Here is a 19,476-nt window from a genome sequence, read left to right on the forward strand (position 1 = left end):
GATAGGCCTTTATGTGATTGTTGATAACTTTGTCTGATGCTTTATACATGAGTTTTTCAAACCACTATAATTGACTGCCAGTTTAATGGTCATTACAATTTAAACTGTAATACTAACTATTGGGGATTTTTGTTCTGTAAATTACACTGAAACTGGTAAACGATGCATGTCTAGTTTGGACATATAGTGTATATTCGAATGTCTCTCCTATGCAATGCATATTTCAGTTTGATTAAAAACACTAATTAAATTTGATTTAAATCTCTGTTTAATCTCTATCTGATTTAAATATCTGATTTACATCTCTGTAAAATAGAGAGTGAGAGGGAGAGAATGAGAGAGAGAGAATGAAAGAAGCTGGAAGTGTGTAACATAGCATGGTGTGTTTAAAAAAAAAGTCTCCATCAGTTCATCCATTAAAACCATGTGTTTGGGGCCATGCCGCAGGCGTTGAGAGAAGAGAGAGAGAGAGAGAGAGAGAGAGAGAGAGAGAGAGAGAGAGAGAGAAACGACACAGAATAATAATCATAAAAAACCTCAAATGACCCTGGCATGGGTTAGAACTGAAAAGCTGGAAATCACATTTGGACATCTCCAGCTGTTTGTGAGGCGAGCTCACAGTTCAGCAGGTGCGGAATAATTGCACTGGGGTTGGGGAGGTGTGTGTGGGGGTGGGGTGGTGTTTTGAGTGAAAGCAAAAGAGTGAAATTACGAGAAAGGATGCCACATAAACCAGGGAATGAATCACATAACCAGTAGCAGTGGAAAGCAGAGTATGGAGCATGCATATTGTGTATGTGCAAAAATAAGAACAGACTAAGTGTGCAGTACTTGCCAAATCACTCACAGTGCCACCAACCTTGGAAGTTGAAGGCAAGCTCAAGCTTTCTCTGAGACATGCAAAGCTAGCTACTGCTTATTTTCAAGCCCTTCACAAATGCAACACCACAGAAGAACTCAAAACACTGAGAACACAAACTGTCCACATCAGTAACATTCTAACAGACCAGGTTTGCCTAAAGATGTATCTGTGTACTAAATTGTACTATTAATACTAAATGTAATTGGTACTCATGAAATGAGTAGTAAATAAGGGTGTTCTGTTCACATGAAAGTGTGGCACGGTGGTACAGCAGGTAGTGTCGCAGTCTCACAGCTCCAGGGACCTGGACTGGTGCCCCCTCCAGAGTGTGCTCCAGGCGCCCAGTGACTTCTTTGCTGGATTTTTCATTTCATGATGCACCAAATGTGTCCAGTGTTGAAAGGTGAGGACTGCGGATGGCGAGTTCAACACCCGGACTTCACTTCTGCGGAACAATGATGTTGTGATGGATACAGTATGTGGTTTAACACAGTTTTGCTGAAATAAGCTAGGCCTTCTCAGAAAGTGACGTTGCTTGTACGGGAGCATATGCTGTTCTATATACTGAACCTCTATATACTGTTCAGCATTAACGGTGCTTTTCCAGATGTAAGCTGCCCATGCCATAGGCACTAGATGGGGAATATGGCTTGGGGTTAGGGTCATGTTTAGTGGTAAAGTTGGGGATTGGTTTAAAGTTAGGTATAAGGCAAATTTTATGGCTGATTTTTCATTCTGGGTAGAATGAAATTCATGTCAACATTCATTTATTCATTCATACATTCATTTGTTATCCACTTGTGGTATCCACACAGTGCTGCGGTGACCCATAGTCATAACCCTAAACCTAATGCCAACACCAAACATGATAGAAACAGGAACATTTTGTGCTTTTGTAACACTATTGCTAACACCTAACCCTAACCAATACCCCAAACTTAACCATAAACCCTACTGTGACCTCCAGAAGGCAGAGAGTGGGACTCGAGTCACATATAAGGTGGCATATTGACTGGGTTTGTTCAGTGGGCAGAGTTTAGGCACATAATTTTGAGTAAGACTGGTTTACATACAACCTCTGGTCCCAGGAAAAAAAAAATTATATTTGGTGGCAATTTGACAGCTTTTGGATTCTACTGTGAAAGTTTTACTGTGAAAATCCTAAAACCTAAAAAAACCCTAAACAAATAACATAAACCTTTATGTAAAATAAGCACACATGAATGATCACAAACAGGAATCAAATTTACAGCCTTGTAAATCAACTTTGTACTGAATATTTTTCACAACTCAGGTTTGTAATCCTTAGGTTTTTGCCATTATTGAGCAATGGTAAGTTTCCAAATGTTTCCAAAGCTGCATGGTTCTACACACCAAGGCGGTTTTGAGTTTCTGACTTCCTTGGAGTTCAGGAGGCTGGATCTGTGATAGCAAAAGCAAACATGAATCACACTGTGACAGAAGTGATGGCCTCTACACAATTCTGTTAAGATTTTGCTTAGGATATTAGGAAAACCAAATAAAAACTGTCTGTTTGCTGTTGCCAGGGTCCACACCGAATAGTAAAGAGGAGTTGATTCCCAAAGAATCGATTCTTCAAGCATCTGGGAGTCACTCATATTAACAGCTGGAGAATGATTTATAAAGTTGAATAAAAAAAGATGATCCTGTTTTGCACAGTTTTTGATGTTAACAAAATTAAATTGAACATGACTTAGCTGTTGTTTATGAATGTTCGTAATTCAATAAATTATAAATCAAAATAGTTAAACATTTAAAAAAAACCTAAAACTAGATCGATTAGTTGACTACAATTAGACTGAAACTAAAATATTTTAATGACTAAAATGAGAGTTTAACTGATGCACAGTTTTGGTCAGAAAAATAAAAATAAAACCAAATTCAGCTGCCAAAATAAACACAGTTTACACAAAGTTAACACAAATTAACACATGGTAAGACTGCCACTAAGGGCATTTTCCAGAAATTGTTCAAGCATGTCCTGTCGCATGATGAAGACACAAAATCAAGCAGTTTGAGTAAAAATACCCCTCAAATATTTACCACTTTTTGACCTTTCAGTGCTTTACAACCAGACGAAGAGTCTTTCTGAGACTACATTTGTGGTTTCTCTTAAAATGAATCAAGTGGGCGCATGGGGACGATTAGTTTCATGTAGACTAAATAGACCAAATGTCAACAGTTTTTTGCATATGACCCTTGCCATGTGGCCTTTTGTGTGTATCTTTATACCAGTAGAGGCCTGTTATAGAGTTATTTGAGGACAGGCCTTTTGGTTGCTGTTGCAAATGTGCTTTTCTCTCAGCCTTTTAGCAGTGGAAGACAGAGAAAGTAATTCATACACAAAAACACACTGTTTCTCTCCCTCTCCCTCTTTTTCTCTCACTCTCGACACACACACGCATGCATGCACACGTAAACATAAGCAGCGTCCCTGGAGAGGAGTTGGCTCTCATGCAAACTGCTCCAGTGTGTGTCAGTGCATGCAACAGGCAGACAGCCAGAGACCACAAGAGTGAGAGAGAGAGAGAGAGAGAGAGAGAGAAAGAAAGAAAGAAAAAAAGAAAGAAAGAAAGAAAGGAAGGGAGGGAGGGGGGTTCTGCAGGTGTTCTTGGTTGAGGACTTGATGACTGGGGGGTGGGAGATACTGAAAGAAAACTCTTCGACTGGGCAACCACAAAAACCCCAAGAGAGTAGAGAGATACAGAGAGCAGGGACAATAAGAAGAGACAGTAGTGTGTGACATAGAGGGGGAGAATAACAAGGGGGAGTAAAAAGGAGATGATAGAAAAAGGACAGAAAGAAAAAGGGAGCATAAAGGGGTATGTGGTAAGAGAGAGAGAAGGAGGAAGGAGGGATTAGTGAACAAAACATCAAGACACATTCAGCACAGAGCCTCCACCAGCACGCAACTTTAATGAGTCCAAAACACACACACACACACACACACACACACTTGCAGAAATGGCAGCAGTGAGAGTGGAAGATTACTGTGTCAACACAGGGAAGTGAACCATTCAAGGACTGTGCACATGGTGCCAATATTGAGGTTAATGGCTATTATTCAGAATCAATACCTCATCTGAATATTGTGCTATAAGCAGACTAGCAACTTAAGAACTTTTTAGCAGTGTATAACTTTGGAAAAAGTACTAATTAACTAGCTATATCAATATGCTAATAATGCTAATAACATACTTTTAGCGCCTTTAATACATGTTAACACAAACAACAATTGAATAAATATTGGGACCTTGAAGCCCAGCTGCTCTTATATGTATATTATATGTATATTAATATTACTCCTAAATTGTTGCACGTTAAATTACTGACTTCCTGGAAGAGAGATTAGGAAGAGGTCACACTGGCAAAGATTTTAGATAGTATTAGGTTATCCCACAGAATATAAAGTCCTTATTTTCTTAGACTTATTTCATTGTTTAAATATGGCCGTACTTGTCACTATTATTATTGTGGCTACTTTTATTATGTTCTGTTATCATTTTCATTGCTTCTTGATTTCAAGCTGGAGTTTTATTTTTAAACCCAGACACTACTACTACTACTACTACTACTACTACTACTACTAGTAATGCATCAGCAGTGACTTTTTCAGACTTAGGTTTGGTTGGTTTAAATAGCAAGGCTGCCTTTAGATGACAAAGAAGATTCTGCTCACAACATTTTTTTCCCCTTTCTTTCTCCAGTTTTTTTTTCACAGAATATCCTTAAAAATTGAGTTGTAAAAAATATTGAATACCAAAAAAATCTTATTTGCTCGTTCTATGCATGGAAAGTCAGCACAAACAAACTACTTGCTGTTTTCAAACAGATTTCTTTTTTCTTTTTTTGGAACCTACTCCACTATATGAAGGATGTCATATACAGATAAATGTACATGACATAAAGCAGTGAGCCTGCGATAGCTCATGCTGTGCTCCATTTACCTCAAAAGTTGGATGCTGGGGCTTGGAATGATGTCAAACATTCAAAAAACCCTGTACCTTAGGTATTCATTGTTAGCTTGTCCCTGGTTAGCATGGTTAAAGATGCCAGTTTTTTTTAACCTATCCACACACTGTGGAAACATGTCCAAGTATAGGAGTCGGATGTAAGGGTGTGGACTGAGTAAGTATTGTTTGTGGGTGGAGCCTAATAATAATAATAATAATAATAACGGGGCGGCACGAAGTCACACAGCTCCAGGGGCCTGGAGGTTGTGGGTTCGATTCCCAGTCCAGGTGACTGTCTGTGAGGAGTTGGTGTGTTCTCCCCTTGTCCGCGTGGGTTTCCTCCGGGTGCCCCGGTTTTCTCCCACAGCCCAAAAACACACGTTGGTAGGTTGATTGGCGACTCAAAAAGACCGTAGGTGTGAGTGTGTGTGTGTTGCCTTGTGAAGGACTGGCGCCCCCTCCAGGGTGTATTCCAGCCTTGCGCCCAATGATTCCAAGTAGGCTCTGGACCCACCGCGACCCTGAATTGGATAAGCGCTTACAGATAATTAATGGATGGATGGATAATAATAATAAAATTTTGTTGCTTAATAAAGCTGCGCTTATAAAACTATTGCATAGAAGCAGGAGAAAATTAAGTTTCTGTAGATCTTACTGCCCTATAAATACTATCAACCCTACTGGTGTGAAAGGAGGTGTAGCAGTCAAGAACCCAATATTAAGCAAAGGAATTAGACACGAGAATGCAATGGGCAATAAAGCCAATATATTGAACATATTGAAGGCTGTGCTGTCCATTCAGTGAGGATGGGGGTTTGTGGTGGGGGAATAATAAATCACAATAGTTTAGAAAGTAACAACAGGTAGAGATTGAAACTTGTTGGGCCAGTTTTTTTGGTTTATACTCCACATACATATGTCTTGGGGGGTGATATTGTGTGTTCAGATGTTAGACAAGGCCCTCAGTGTTTCGGAGGAGGCTGTGTGCCATTGTCCTCAACACCACTGCAGGATAAATGTGTCTATGGGGGTCTGACCCTGGACTCATATTAAATTCTGCTGAGCAAACAATCCCCCCTTGCCATGCCCTGCAGTGGAAAGGAACTCATTTACTGTGTGTGTGTGTATGTGTGTGTGTGTATGTGTGTGTAAAAGTGTAGAGTTTCTCCTGACAGCGATAGTGTGAGCAAAGCAGAGAGGGGGTCACCAGATATTGAAAGAAGGACAAAATAGGGTGTGTGTGTGTATGTGTGGAGAGACAGAGAGAGCAAGTCAAAGTAAGGAGGGAGGGAAGGTAAGAGACAATGGAAATAGAAGAAAAAGAGGGTTGGGGGGGGGAGGGGGTCATTTCAACAGTGATAGGTCAAGGGGAATAAGAGAGAGAGAGAGGTCCATCCCTGTCACTTTGAGTTCATGATCAGTTTGACAGGTTTATCTCTCTGTGGAGCCACCTCTGTCTGCTAGAATCAAGCTGACACACACGTGCATACACACACACACACACACACACACAAAATCTAGAGGAATGCCAAGAGAGTAAACACAGACACAGAGTTAAAATAGACACCACTGCTTTGTCAAAAGTACACACAGTCCCAAGGGCAAATAGTTTGTCCCCTAATTGTGAACGAATTCTATTCTGAAAGCTCATTCGCAAGTTCAATTTGTCTGCAAAATTAGTCTAGGCATCCAGCACTGCCTTTATAGCATATAGCACTGTATGCTAATAAGGTTTTCTCTTATGACAGCTTGTTTATGGTACATGAAATTAAGGTTTTATTCATTCATTTTCTGTAACACTTATCCAGTTCTGGGTTGCGGTGGGTCCAGGGCCTACCTGGAATCACTGGGCGCAAGATGGGAACACGTCCTGGAGGGGGCACCAGTCCTTCGCACGGCTTCACACTCACACCTACGGACATTTTTGAGTCGTTAATCCACCTACCAACGTGTGTTTTTGAACTGTAGGAGGAAACCGGAGCACCTGGAGGAAACTCAAGTGAACATGGGAAAACACACCAAACTTCTCACAGGTAGTCACCCAGAGTGGGGCTCAAACCTACAACCCCAGCCTCAGGTCCCGTGTGACAGTGACACTACCAGCTGCGCCACCGTGCCGCACTTAAGTTTATATAATAAACTAAATTTGTTATTTTTCCTTGAAAAGGTTGAACAGCTGATGTACATGGACGGGCCAACATTGTGCCTAATACTTGAACAAAAGTAGCTACACTGAAGAGTACAAGCATTTGATGGAAATACCCACACATATGGCGTACCATTTGGGCCAGAAGCTTGCTCTCGTTTGCTCTGGTCTGAATCAGTTTAAAATTTCGTAAGATTGTTTTTCCCTTGGTTTGGTTGGTTTTCACACAGGGAATAATCCAAGCGCACCAAAATGTGTCACAGCAAACCCATTTCCTGGGTTCTTGTTCTTGACTAGTGCATGTTTCTGTTCTATTTCTCCTATTAGAGGCTAAACCTGCTCTGCTGCACCCAGTACACAAAGTACATCTGACTGTGGGAGCCGTTTAGCTCAAATCTGCCTCGTACACCTTATAGTTGGGTTGGATTGAGATCGAATAATATTCTCACCAGAAAACAACCACTCCAGAGTTCATTAAAAAGCCGTAGTGTAAATGTTTAATCAAAAGGCCACAAATATTCGAATATTTGAGAAGTTCAAAATTTGAAGGTCCATATGTAGAGAATTTATATGTATTTAAAGCAGCAATCAGCCATTATCTCTAATGATTTTGTCTGTGTATGCTGATGCATAGTGACCTGGACTCTGTATAAATTCTGTGTAAAACAGCCATGTTTCACATATGACTACCCCTCTGTGTGGGACCCACTCTATGGAGCATAAAGTTAGTTCAGGGACTAACTAAAGAGTTAGAACTGTTAATAATTTTTTACTTAATTATTTTTTGCTAAGGTTTGGTTGTAAAATGGCTTAAAGTCTCTTTAAAGTAAATAAAACTTATTAGCAAGAAAATAAAGCTTAATTTACAGGTTTCATTTTGTAAAACCATATTTACTTGATCTGTCACGCCTGTTCTGTCCTAAAAATAACACCTCATTTTGTCCCAGCTTCTCTCTGTGTGTGTGTGTGTGTGTGTGTCTGAAAATCCCAAAAATAAATGTTTTTTGAACATTTTTTCCCTGAGGCGCATTATAAAATGGCTCAATAGTTTGGCGGTGAAACCATTTCTATGTTCCAGGTTTAATAGTGGACAAACTAGTGTGGGCTTTAAAGAATGTCCACTCTAAAGGACATTCCTCCAACCCAGCGAGTACAATTCAGAGAAGGGTCTTCAAATCCCAGGTGTGCCATTTGCTGCCTGTGTCCAAGTATTTTTGGCAGCTGCAGCTGTTTTGCTTACACAGCTCTGGGCTTTTCTCCTGTTTCTATGAAGCATCACAGTATGAAGATTAGTGTGAAAAAGGAGAGTGAAAGTCCTTGTGAGTGTGTTCAGGCCTGTGACTTTTCTGCAGATAATGCTGCCCAGTTGTGATATGCCTTTGGGCAGTATAAGCAAAGCCACTGTACTACATCCTCTAATGTCTTCACTGAATCCCTTCTATCAACACTTTTACAATTATAATTCATTCTTATAATAGTGAGTTCAGCAACTGCACATGAGCCTAAGGTCACCATACCCAATGCTACACATGAGCCATAAAGTGGCCCTAACTTTGCACTGTGGCACAGTGGAACTGCTTTGTAATGGAGCACCGGAATGAGTTTGTGCTCCAGAACTTATCATCCCAATGTCATTACCTGATCTCACTATTGTTCCCATGGCTGGCATCTTTAGTGCTCCCTTACTCCACGGTAAATGTAGTTCCACATCTTAATGTTAGGCATTATGCAGGGTGGCCATCACTGTCAACATTAGAGGGTGCAAAAAAAGGAAAATATTAGCCTGCAAGTTTTAGCATTTGGAGAGTGTAAATATCCTGCTCTCAAGGGTGAATGTGAAACCTTCTGCGCTCCAAAAGAGTTTCTGTGCTCGGGTTTTGAAATGGGTGAATTTTTCAATGTTTGGGGGTATGATATGGGCCAGTTCTGTTCTGTTTCTGTTCTGTTCTGGAGGTTTGGGTTTGGTACACCTCTGGCACACCTACTATGAGAAGAAGCATTCTTCAGAAAAACAAACATGACGGATGTGTATCTTTTGGCCATTTGAGTGTCGTTTTGAAATGGGAAAATGAAAGACGTATCGCAAAGGGATAAAAAACCCAGGAGATTCATTAATTCATTCATTCATTGTCTGTAAGTGCTTATCCAGTTCAAGGTTGCAGTGGGTCCAGAGCCTATCCGGAATCACTGGGTGCAAGGCACCGCTGTGTGACATCGACTACCTGCTGCGCCAGCGCATTGACCTAAACAGGACATTAAAAAATAATTATTCATATATTATTGCGCAAGAGTCGGCACGGTGGCAGAGCAGGTAGTGTCACTGTAACACAGCTTCAGGGACCTGGAGGTTGTGGGTTAATGTCCTGCTCTGGGTGACTGCCTGTGAGGAGTTTGGTGTGTTCTTCCCGTGTCTGTGTGGGTTTCCTCCCACAGTCCAAAAACACACGTTGGTAGGTGGATTGGCGACTCAAAAGTGTCTGTAGGTGTGAGTGTGTGCCGCCCTCAGGATGTCTTCCTGCTTTGCTCCCAGTGATTCCGGGTAGGCTTTTATGTACTGCGACCCTGAATTGGATAAGCAGTTTGTGACATTGAATGAATGAATGAATATTACTGCGCACGTGCAGTTTCTCTCTGTTCTGAGTTTCACTTTTGCACTTATACGTTTGAAATGTAAAAAATGCAGGTTTATGTTTTTCACTTGGTGTATTTGCATCCTCTAGTTTTTACATGTGATGTGGCTCTATACATTTGTGGCTGCTCTAGAGGATTCAGCTGGACATAGTGATTATAGTATAGTGTAAATTGCTGACTTTACACACTATCCATCAACAAAAAATGTGCTTTAATCTTAATTCAGGGCACTAAACAACTTCTAGCCCTCGCTTTAAAGGATAAACTACAAACAGCTTCAAACTTCCCAAAATGAAAGGTTGCTATTTGCATTTGATCTGCCTCATTAGTGGACAGTGAATCAATAAGTGGGCTTAGAAAGGGTTAGCTGAGTGTGTTCCCAGTAGAGTGGGATTAGCCGGCTAGGAACACTGTTTTTTTATCCGTCGGGTAACCGTGTAGTCATGAGGTCAAGTCAAGTGATTAGTGTACTTCAAGCAAAGTGATGCAATGTGGACAGGGCCCAGTGCCACATGTTATGTGTATACACACGGAAGAAAACACACGGTAACATAACCCTATACGCCTGAATTTCTTGTAGTCTCAGGTATGTAATTTCCTACTCACACAGAAGCAGACAAATGTCAGTTAGTTTGGAGTTCACAGTATGGTTGTCCTCTTCACATCTGTACAAGACTCCAGTAAACCCCTCCCCCTTTATACAGCTTACAGTAAGCATGAATCCCATTTCACCACTTGTGTCTCAATTCTTGTGGGGAAAGAGAGGTAGGGCCAAGGTGGAGGGCTATATACCCCGAGAAACAGGGTTTTTTCAGGGGCACAAAGATGAAAATCTATGAATGCCTTATGAATCACTGGCAAGATGGCGGTGCAGGTGACCAAAGAAAGCCACAAGTGTCAGTATTTCCTCCTTAAAAATCATGATATCCATGTATTATCTTACATTAATGTAGTTTCAGTGCATTACGTCAATGTCTGGAATTTCCAGTTCCACCTTACAGGGGACATCTACTATTGTTTACATTCAGAGGTTCTGTGTCTTTTAAGGTGGAACTGTGTCTGAGGGGTTTAAAAAAACACTGTTGTTTGTTGAAATTTATCTTGTCTGTAAGGTTTTATTCACTGTTTGAATTACCACAGAAACTCATTTGTTACTCGAATTTTTGCAAAAACAGCAGTAGTTTTGTAGCACTTTTGGTAATGCAGTTAGCCATGTCTTGAGTCTGGAGACATTTCCACTTTAAGAGATTCAGAACAGCAAAAATAAATCAATATTACGCACCTACAGAGCAGGAATCGAGCAATATTCTCATCTGAGGTTGTGCTTTACAACATTTGGAGGTCCCACCGTTGTCAAAAAAAACAAAAAACAACTCAATATGAATTTGCCATGAGCTCACTCCCTGGCCCTGAAGCGACTCTCTGTGTCTGTTTAACAGCAGGTTTTAAAGACACCCTTCTCCAGGGGTTCCTTGGCTTCTAACCTCAGTCTGCAGCCATAGGTCTGTGTTCCATAGGGTTCTCTGGTGTGGCACTGGAGGAGAAGGGACAGATGATGAGGCTTATGCCACACCGAGATTTCTCCTAGATGCTCACCAAGCTTAAGCAAACCTTGTTCTTCCATAGCTTCCATGATTAGAATAAAGGCTGATTTATGTTTCTGTGTCGAAACAGTGCAGAGTCTAGGCCAAAGCCTGTGTAAGTGGCCTACACCATTGTAAACATTAATACTTTTGCATTGATATATCTGCAGTCTGCATCGCTCTGCAACTTCAGCCAAGAGAAACAAATACAGTGCCACCAATTTGGTCTATTTTTACCCCTGTTTGAGGAAATCTCTGCATGAATTTGCTGCAACCTGGCAATCTTGTTAGCATGGTGCAGAGGTGTTCATACTTTAGGTGTTCTAATGTTGATGGTCCCTTCTCCACTGTGCTGCCTCACTATCACAGCCCTGCCCCACAAACACACTTGCACTCCACATTCTAAGGAGCAGTTTTCAAGTACTCAAAAAGGGCTAGGCACTGCTCAAATTGAGGGTTTACATACACTCTAAAAAAATTATATTGATCTCATAATAAACCTTTCCCCACGTCCTACACTGAACAGAAAGGAAAATGGCAATTTGATTATATTAATTGAATATATTTAAGGCCAACTGGCTTGTGCAACTGGTAGTGTCGCTGTCACACAGCTCCAAGTTCCTGGCATTGTGAGCCTAACTCCCACCTCAGGTCACCATCTGTGAGGGGTTTAGTGTGTTCTCCCAGTGCCTGTGTGGGATTCCTGCAAATGCTCTGGTTTCCTCCCACAGTCCGGAAACACATTTTGGTAGGAGGATTGGTTGTGTGTCCATAGTTATGAGTAACTGTGTGTTTCTGCCTTATGCCCAATGATGCTGAGTGTGCTTCAGACTCACCACGACCCTGAACAGGATGTGTGAATGAATGAATGAATCAATCAATTAATTCATTCATTCATTCTCTGTAACCGCTTATCCAATACAGGGTCACGGTGGGTCCAGAGCCTACCTGGAATCATTGGGCGCAAGGCGGGAATACACCCTGGAGGGGGCGCCAGTCCTTCACAGGGCAACACAGACACACACACATTCACTCACACACTCACACCTACGGACACTTTTAAGTCGCCAATCCACCTGCAACGTGTGTTTTTGGACAGTAGGAGGAAACCGGAGCACCCAGAGGAAACCCACGCGGACACAGGGAGAACACACCAACTCCTCACAGACGGTCACCCGGAGCGGGAATCAAACCCACAACCTCCAGGTCCCTGGAGCTGTGTGACTGCGACACTACCTGCTGCGCCACCGTGCCACCCTCAATTAATTAATGTATAATTAAATTAAACAATGACACCCCATTTCTAGGGTATCGGATTAGCCCGGTACAGTTTTCTGTTTGTGAGACATTGTGTTGATCAGCTAGTGAGCAATGGATGTTATGTGACGGGCTTAAGAACCGTCTGCTGTGAAAAGAATTCACACCTCTCTACAAATATACCAAAGAAAATGTGTTATTTCCAATTCATGTTGGCTTTTTACACACAGTGCTTTTTTAGACGTTTTCCCAAGGCTCTGGATTAAAAGTCCAAAGTTTATGGGTTTTTTGTTGTCTGTCTAATGTCCCTGGTCACACTGTCATTGTGTATTTGGCATTAGTTCCGTTTTTCCACAGTGCCACTACGAGGCCATGCTGTCTGCATTCAAGCTCTTTTCAAAAATAATAATAACACACAAAATTAAGTTAAAGCACACACACAAAGGAAAAAAAGCGTACGCCCCATGGAGCTAATAGTCTGCTGGATTTGGAAGCCCGAAGGCCTAGTTCAACTCTCAACACTGGTTACTTCATTTCCTCCATAATGAGGGTAATAAGCAGGCTGCTACGCTAACTGACTCTGACCTACACACACACACATACATACACAAAACCTCACACAAACATACCCAGAGGAAAACTAAAGAAGCAGACGAATAACCAACCAAGGAAAGCTCAGTTATAAGAGTAAACCATATCCATTGTCTTGACAGTAAATGAATCCAGTTGAAGAGCAATGTTCCATGAAACTGAATATTTCTTAAATCCAATAAAACTTATGAACTCCATATAAATAGTTCCAGAGGAAATGAGAAAATGAATGCAAATTACACGAGGTGTATAAATGTAAGTTATGGAATTAGGCACATGTTTGGGCTGCACAGGTGTCTAAAAGGGATTTTTCAGCATTTTTTCTAAATATATAAGATGTGAAATATGTTGTTTGATATAAATTAAACCATTTACTAAATAATAATAGAAATAATATACCTTCTAATAAATAATTATAGTAATAATAAAAAGACATTTATTTTGTGGCACAAGCCCTTGAGGACGGAGGGAGGGGGCTGGCTAAAGCCTTGCTGCTGGCTGTGACTCGCTGGGGAAGAAGCAATACCTTAAACCCTCAGAGCGGACCTCAGAGTCAAGGCCGGTGCTGCACAGACAGAGCAAATTTGGAAACATTTGGGGAAATGTCCCTTTTGCCATATTTTAAGGTCTTTGTCAACGTCATTAAACATCCATGTGGGGGAAACGTTAATCTCTCTGGTGTGTGTTTGTTCAGAGTTTTTTAAAGTTTACATGAAGTTTTTATTCACTGTTTGAATTACCCCAATAACTCATTTGTAAGTTGAGTTTTGTAGCACTGTCAGTAATGCAATTAGCCGTCTCCTGAATTTCGAGACATCTCCACCTTAAAGACAACGTTCACCATTCTAATCGAAAAACGATTATTATAAAATTCAGATGTTTCCTCAAGATTTCTCGCTCTCCAGTCTGCTCACATGCTAGAAACCAGTATAATGTGTTTACGAAACTCTAGTGTTCTGCTTAAGGCAGAAGAACAGCAAAGAGCCCTGCAAACGTTGGAAATTATGAAAAAAATTATAATAATAAAGAAAGAGGATATTACTTTAGTCCAGCTCCATAGGTGGATAATATTGACTTTTGCTGTTTCAGATTATTTAGGTAGGGACCCACTCTAAATTCGGGACAGTAAACACAGAAAGTTCTACGAAACTAAACCTGAGTATCAAATGAGTTTCTGCTGTAATACAAACAGTGAGTAAAAACAGACACGTTAAACTTCAGCCACATACAAACAACTGTCGGTTTTCTCCACAAACATATCGTTCCACCTTAAAAGACAGAGTTTCTGAATGTAAACAATCCAGAGTGAACTGCAGTTCCCCACAATCTGAGATGTTGCCTTTAAGTAATTCAGAAAAGCAAAAGTATGTCAAAATTATCCACAGATGAAGCAGGAAAAGAGCAATAATTCTCTTTGTTTTCTAAATTAAATACCTGCAGATGCCGTTTCTTGGCTGTGAGCTGAGAGAGAAAGCCTAGCATGCTGGAGCGAGACACATTACTTTTTACACCGGGTCTTTGTAAACATATTAGGCCTGGTTTGAGCATGCAAAACAGATTGGAGAGCTAGCAGATGGTGAGAAAATATCCTCTGAATTTTATATAAAGGGTTTTTTGATTAAACTTTTGAATGTAGCCTTTAAATGTAGGCTATATATATACATATATATTAGGGCTGACATTCTGGAGCAGCCTTGGCCTAAGAAAGTGAAGAAAGTGTTTTCTCTGCCCTCAACATCCACAGATCAAATGTCTTTGAGTGTGGGATGGCTGCCCACAACAGATGGGTTAAATACAGTGTCACAATTTCTGTTGCACATTATGTAATGACAAAAGCATATTTATGTTTGTTTATGATAGAATTTGGGAATTTTGTTGGGATTCCCCTTTAAATAAGGCCACTAATGGATCACAGTAGTCCAAGATCGAGGGGAATGCCTAGCCTTACTGTATGTGAACATATGAGCATTGGGTTTGCTCAGGCTGCACATGTGCAGGTGTGTGTGTGTGTGTGTGCTTGTGAGTACGTGAGCAAAATCAGCACTGGGTCACAGGGGTCGGTACGGTAAAAGCTGGCCATAGTCCAGCTATATTTGACCCTCATGCAGATGCCTGCAGCTCTCGGAGGACTTGAGTCATGTCAGTCTGGGCCTTTAGAAGCAGGTGCAGCAGATTAGTGGACGGGTCTCAACACGTCAGGAAACAGATTGTTATTGTGTGTCTATGTCTCCTTTTCCATTCCCTCTCGCTATCTCTATTTCTCTACATACACCCCCCCTTTCGTTTCCTCCCTCTCTCGCTCCTTCCATCCCTCCAGCCCTCCCCTCCACCCTGCTGTTTCCCCCCTCCCTCTGCCTGAGGTGGAGTGAAACTCGAGCCCACTCGCTGAGATAATTCGGCTCATTGTGTGAAGGAGTGCTGGAAAGAAAATAGCAGGGTGTGTGTGTGTGTGTGTGTGTGTGTGTATGTGTGTGTGTGTATGACCCAATCTTTGCACTGAGCAAAGGGAAATGTAAGTCTACACGGGCAATGACAGATTTTATTCCCAGTGGCTGGCCTCTGAAAAATCATGTATAAACCTAAAGAGAGAGGGAGGAAGAGACACTGCTTGTGTTTTCTAATTAGTTACTTTTCTTTCCCTCTTACTTTTACTTAGCCATTTTTTTACCCAAGTAGCAAAGCTTTTACTTGACTGTGGATAGAGGCGAGTTTACCGGGTGATGTTTAAAACCAAATAAAACCATCAGGAGGAATATTTGTTAGTCTCTGAGGTGACATCTTGCTAAACACTTGATGCTAACTGGAGCATCTATTGTCTAAAATACAATTGATGACACCAGAAAAATAAGCCAGCCAACAAAACACTGTTGTTAGCTAAGATTTATGTGCTTTCCATCAATGTAGCTGAAACGACAGAGGAACCTAAGGCGAGATAAGGGTCCAGAATTCAATTACCCACTCTGGGTGGTGTGAATAGTGTGGGCGTCCTGCCTTGTGCCCAATGATTCCTGGGAACAACGGAGCAAAAGAGGGAGTTTGCAGGAAGTTCAATTAGACATCAGAAAATAATTATAATCTGCAATCCTAAGCTACATGCAGGTTGCAGCTAATTAGTTGCTAGCTAACTACAGTATCTGTTAATGTTAGCTAAGTAGTAACTAATAAAAGCCAAAAAAATGGCTTACCTATTTTCTTCTAAACAACCCTTATCAGAAGGAAGCAGAAAGTTAATTAATGAATGAATAAGCCCTAACTCAGCACTTTAAATGTAGTTGTATCATTTTAGCTTACCATTTTTTCTCATGGTGTATATATAGTGTGCTTTCCCTCTCTGCCTGTGTGGGTTTCCTCGGGGTGCTCCGGTTTCCTCTCATGGCCCAAAAACATGTTCCTGCTCTGTGCCCAGTGATTCCATGTAGGCTTCAGACCTACTGTGACCCTGAACTGTAGGAGCGTTTATTATCGAATGAATGAATGTAGTCCTTGTTGTTCTGCATACTTTATTATATTACTTTCACCCTGTTCTTCATTTGCAGGTATGTTTTGGGTGGTGTATCTTTCCCAGTGCTGAAGTGACAGTATTGTGGTGGTGATGTGGTGTTAGTGTGTTGCATTGGTATGAGTAGACATGATGCTGCAATAAAATTGCATCACACAAATGAAGCCATAGTCTTATAGGCTGAATTGTCTCACCACTCTGGAGCCTCCCCTCGCCAAAGAATCCCTCTTGCATCTCAGAATTCCTTCCAGTCTGGATCTGCATAAGCACAAGCAGATGAGTGGTTCCCTATGACAACAAAGAAATTAAAGTGGAACCTTTTTTGATGACAACATCACAAGAATGCCAAATTCCTATGGTGGAGTTTTCATGAAAAACCAAATTCGAGTCATCTGTGAACATGAATGAAATTCCTAATTTGCTACACAACTTATGAAAATGAAAGGAACTTCTGATTTTCAACATTAGAGAATAAGTTAATTCACCAAGCTTATACCTAGTGGCAATGCGGTTTACTAAAAGATGTAACATGTGAACTAACTTAGCTTTTTACTATACTTACATTTACTAAAACAAATAAGACCTGATATCTCTGTTATAGTCCCAGTGCCCACAATCCCAATTTATAAAGGACGTTAAAGGAAGTTAAATTAGACATCAGAAAACAATTCTAAAGTCTAATGTTATGTGTTGTAGTCCTAGGCTATGTGCAGTTTGCAGCTAATTAGTTGCTAGCTAACTACATTATCTATTAATGTTAGCTAAGTAGTAACTAATAAAAGCCAATGCACCCATTTCCTTCTTAACAAAAGAAGATATACTGGCCCTCAGCAAATCCCACACCATGTCTATTTGCATAAGCAAATTTTGTCATCATGTTCAGCAAGGTCCTACTACTCATGGCTCCTAATTTACAGTAAATAAAGAGTCATTAAAGAGTCACCAGAACGTCTGGCACTTTAAAGTATTATCCTTCATTCCTCATTGGTCTAACAGTTCTGGTTTTGATGGTTTTGGTGCCTGCTCAAGGCCAAGAATCAATACACCTTACCGATATTGGCCTTGGGAAACAATTGCAGCTGAAGCAAACAGTATCTTAGAAGATTGTCCACTTCTAGGTAAAGTAATCAAGTGCTGTAAAAGGAGAATGTGAACTACACCAGAATGTTGTTGTCTTGATTGCTGTATTTTGAATTGTCTTTTTATGAATAGTTTGCTGAGCTAATGTAAACTAGGCAGAATAGTAACACTGTGAGCATTTCCACAGCATGAATGTATTGGTTAATAATTTTACATTTTAAAGAGTTAATTCATATATTTTACAAACATAATATATATTAATCTATGTAAACATATTTTTGTGTGTATTCACAGAATGGTGAACTAGATAGTTTCAGCCAATTAGTTAAACTACCAAATTAGCAAGGAGGCTAATCAAGAAGTTAATAAGTACTTTGGGATGCGTAAATTGACCACAAACACAAATAAACAATGAAGTGTAGTTATGATAGTTTCATGTTTAACGCATTTCTGATCACAAGAGTCTCTCTTCAATCATTGGCTGTACAACATTATGCAAGTGTGTTGCAATAGCTTATGACATGATAAGCAAAAGGAAGAACTGTCAGCTAAACTTTCGATAGGGAACATATTGTGCATATTCAGAACTAAGAAGCCTCCCACCAGTAGTGTAACAATATAATGAAACATTCTGCAAATGAGATACATGTGTGTTCTCCAGCATACCTACAGGAAGTGTCCAACATGGCAATGAATTCAGCCATAGGCCACATTCACTGGCCACTTTATTAGAAAACTCTACATTCTAGGTTCACTATAAAGACCTTCAAAAACGATTGGCCAATGCCAGTTCTTTATTGATGTCATGAGGTTTTCACCCCTCTCACATCTGTATTCATTCTTTATTAATTATCCTCCATGATTTTTAATATATACATTCCAGCTCATTAGCCTGGAGCCCCCAATCAAGTGAGGGTGCGATGGGAAGATGTGAGAGTGAATGTGAGCATATGCTTCCTCTTAGACATATGCTGTCAGTCACTGATTCTCCTAATAATACTGCTAAAACAATGTCCTTGCAGTTCAGCACTCATTGAGAGGAACACGAAGTGCCCAGTTCTGACCCTGAATTGGACAAGCGGTTTCAAACAATGAATGAATGAAAAATGAATGTGGACAGTGAGTAGACTTACATAGTAAATCCTCATAATAAAATGCATGGTGACTGTACTGTAATTAGTGATTAAGAGTTGTTAAGGGCCCCCCTCCCCCATATTCCCCTCTAAATCCATCTGTTGAACGGAGGTCCAACTTTATATTAATGATTTTAATATAATGAGCACATATCCATAAATGTTTGAACGCAGTGTCCCCTCTTGGATGCAAAATGTAGTAAGGCTGTCTTCTTCTGCCCCCTAAAGTCCGGACAGTGAAATTGCACATACTGTCACCGTTTGTGAAAGGAACCTGTTGGTGCATAATGTTTGAGACAAAGCACATATTAAATGGCAGAAACCAGCAAATCAAGCCCTCCTAGAGCTTGGGAAAACAAGAATATTTCTGATATGAAACTAACATAGGGGTGTGATAGAGAAATGAAAGTGTGTGATTCTCAGGGCAGAAGGCCAGTTTCTGCTGGTGGTTGACCACAGCAGGTCATTTGTCTGTCTGTGAGCTGTTATTTCTCTGTGTGCGAAGCTAGTGAAGCAGACTGACAGACTGGCGTCTAGACAGAGAACAACCTGCAGCTTTCCGAGCATTGTTTAGTGGCAATTCAGCGCGGGGAAAAACAGGAAGCCTTTAGCTGGCAGCTTGAGGCGTACGCACACGCACATACTCACACACACACACACACACACACACACACACACACACAGAGAGCACTGTGGAGACATATAATATGCTCTAGTAGC

This window comes from Hoplias malabaricus, chromosome 1, assembly GCF_029633855.1.
Source record: "Hoplias malabaricus isolate fHopMal1 chromosome 1, fHopMal1.hap1, whole genome shotgun sequence".
Lineage (NCBI taxonomy): Eukaryota > Metazoa > Chordata > Actinopteri > Characiformes > Erythrinidae > Hoplias > Hoplias malabaricus.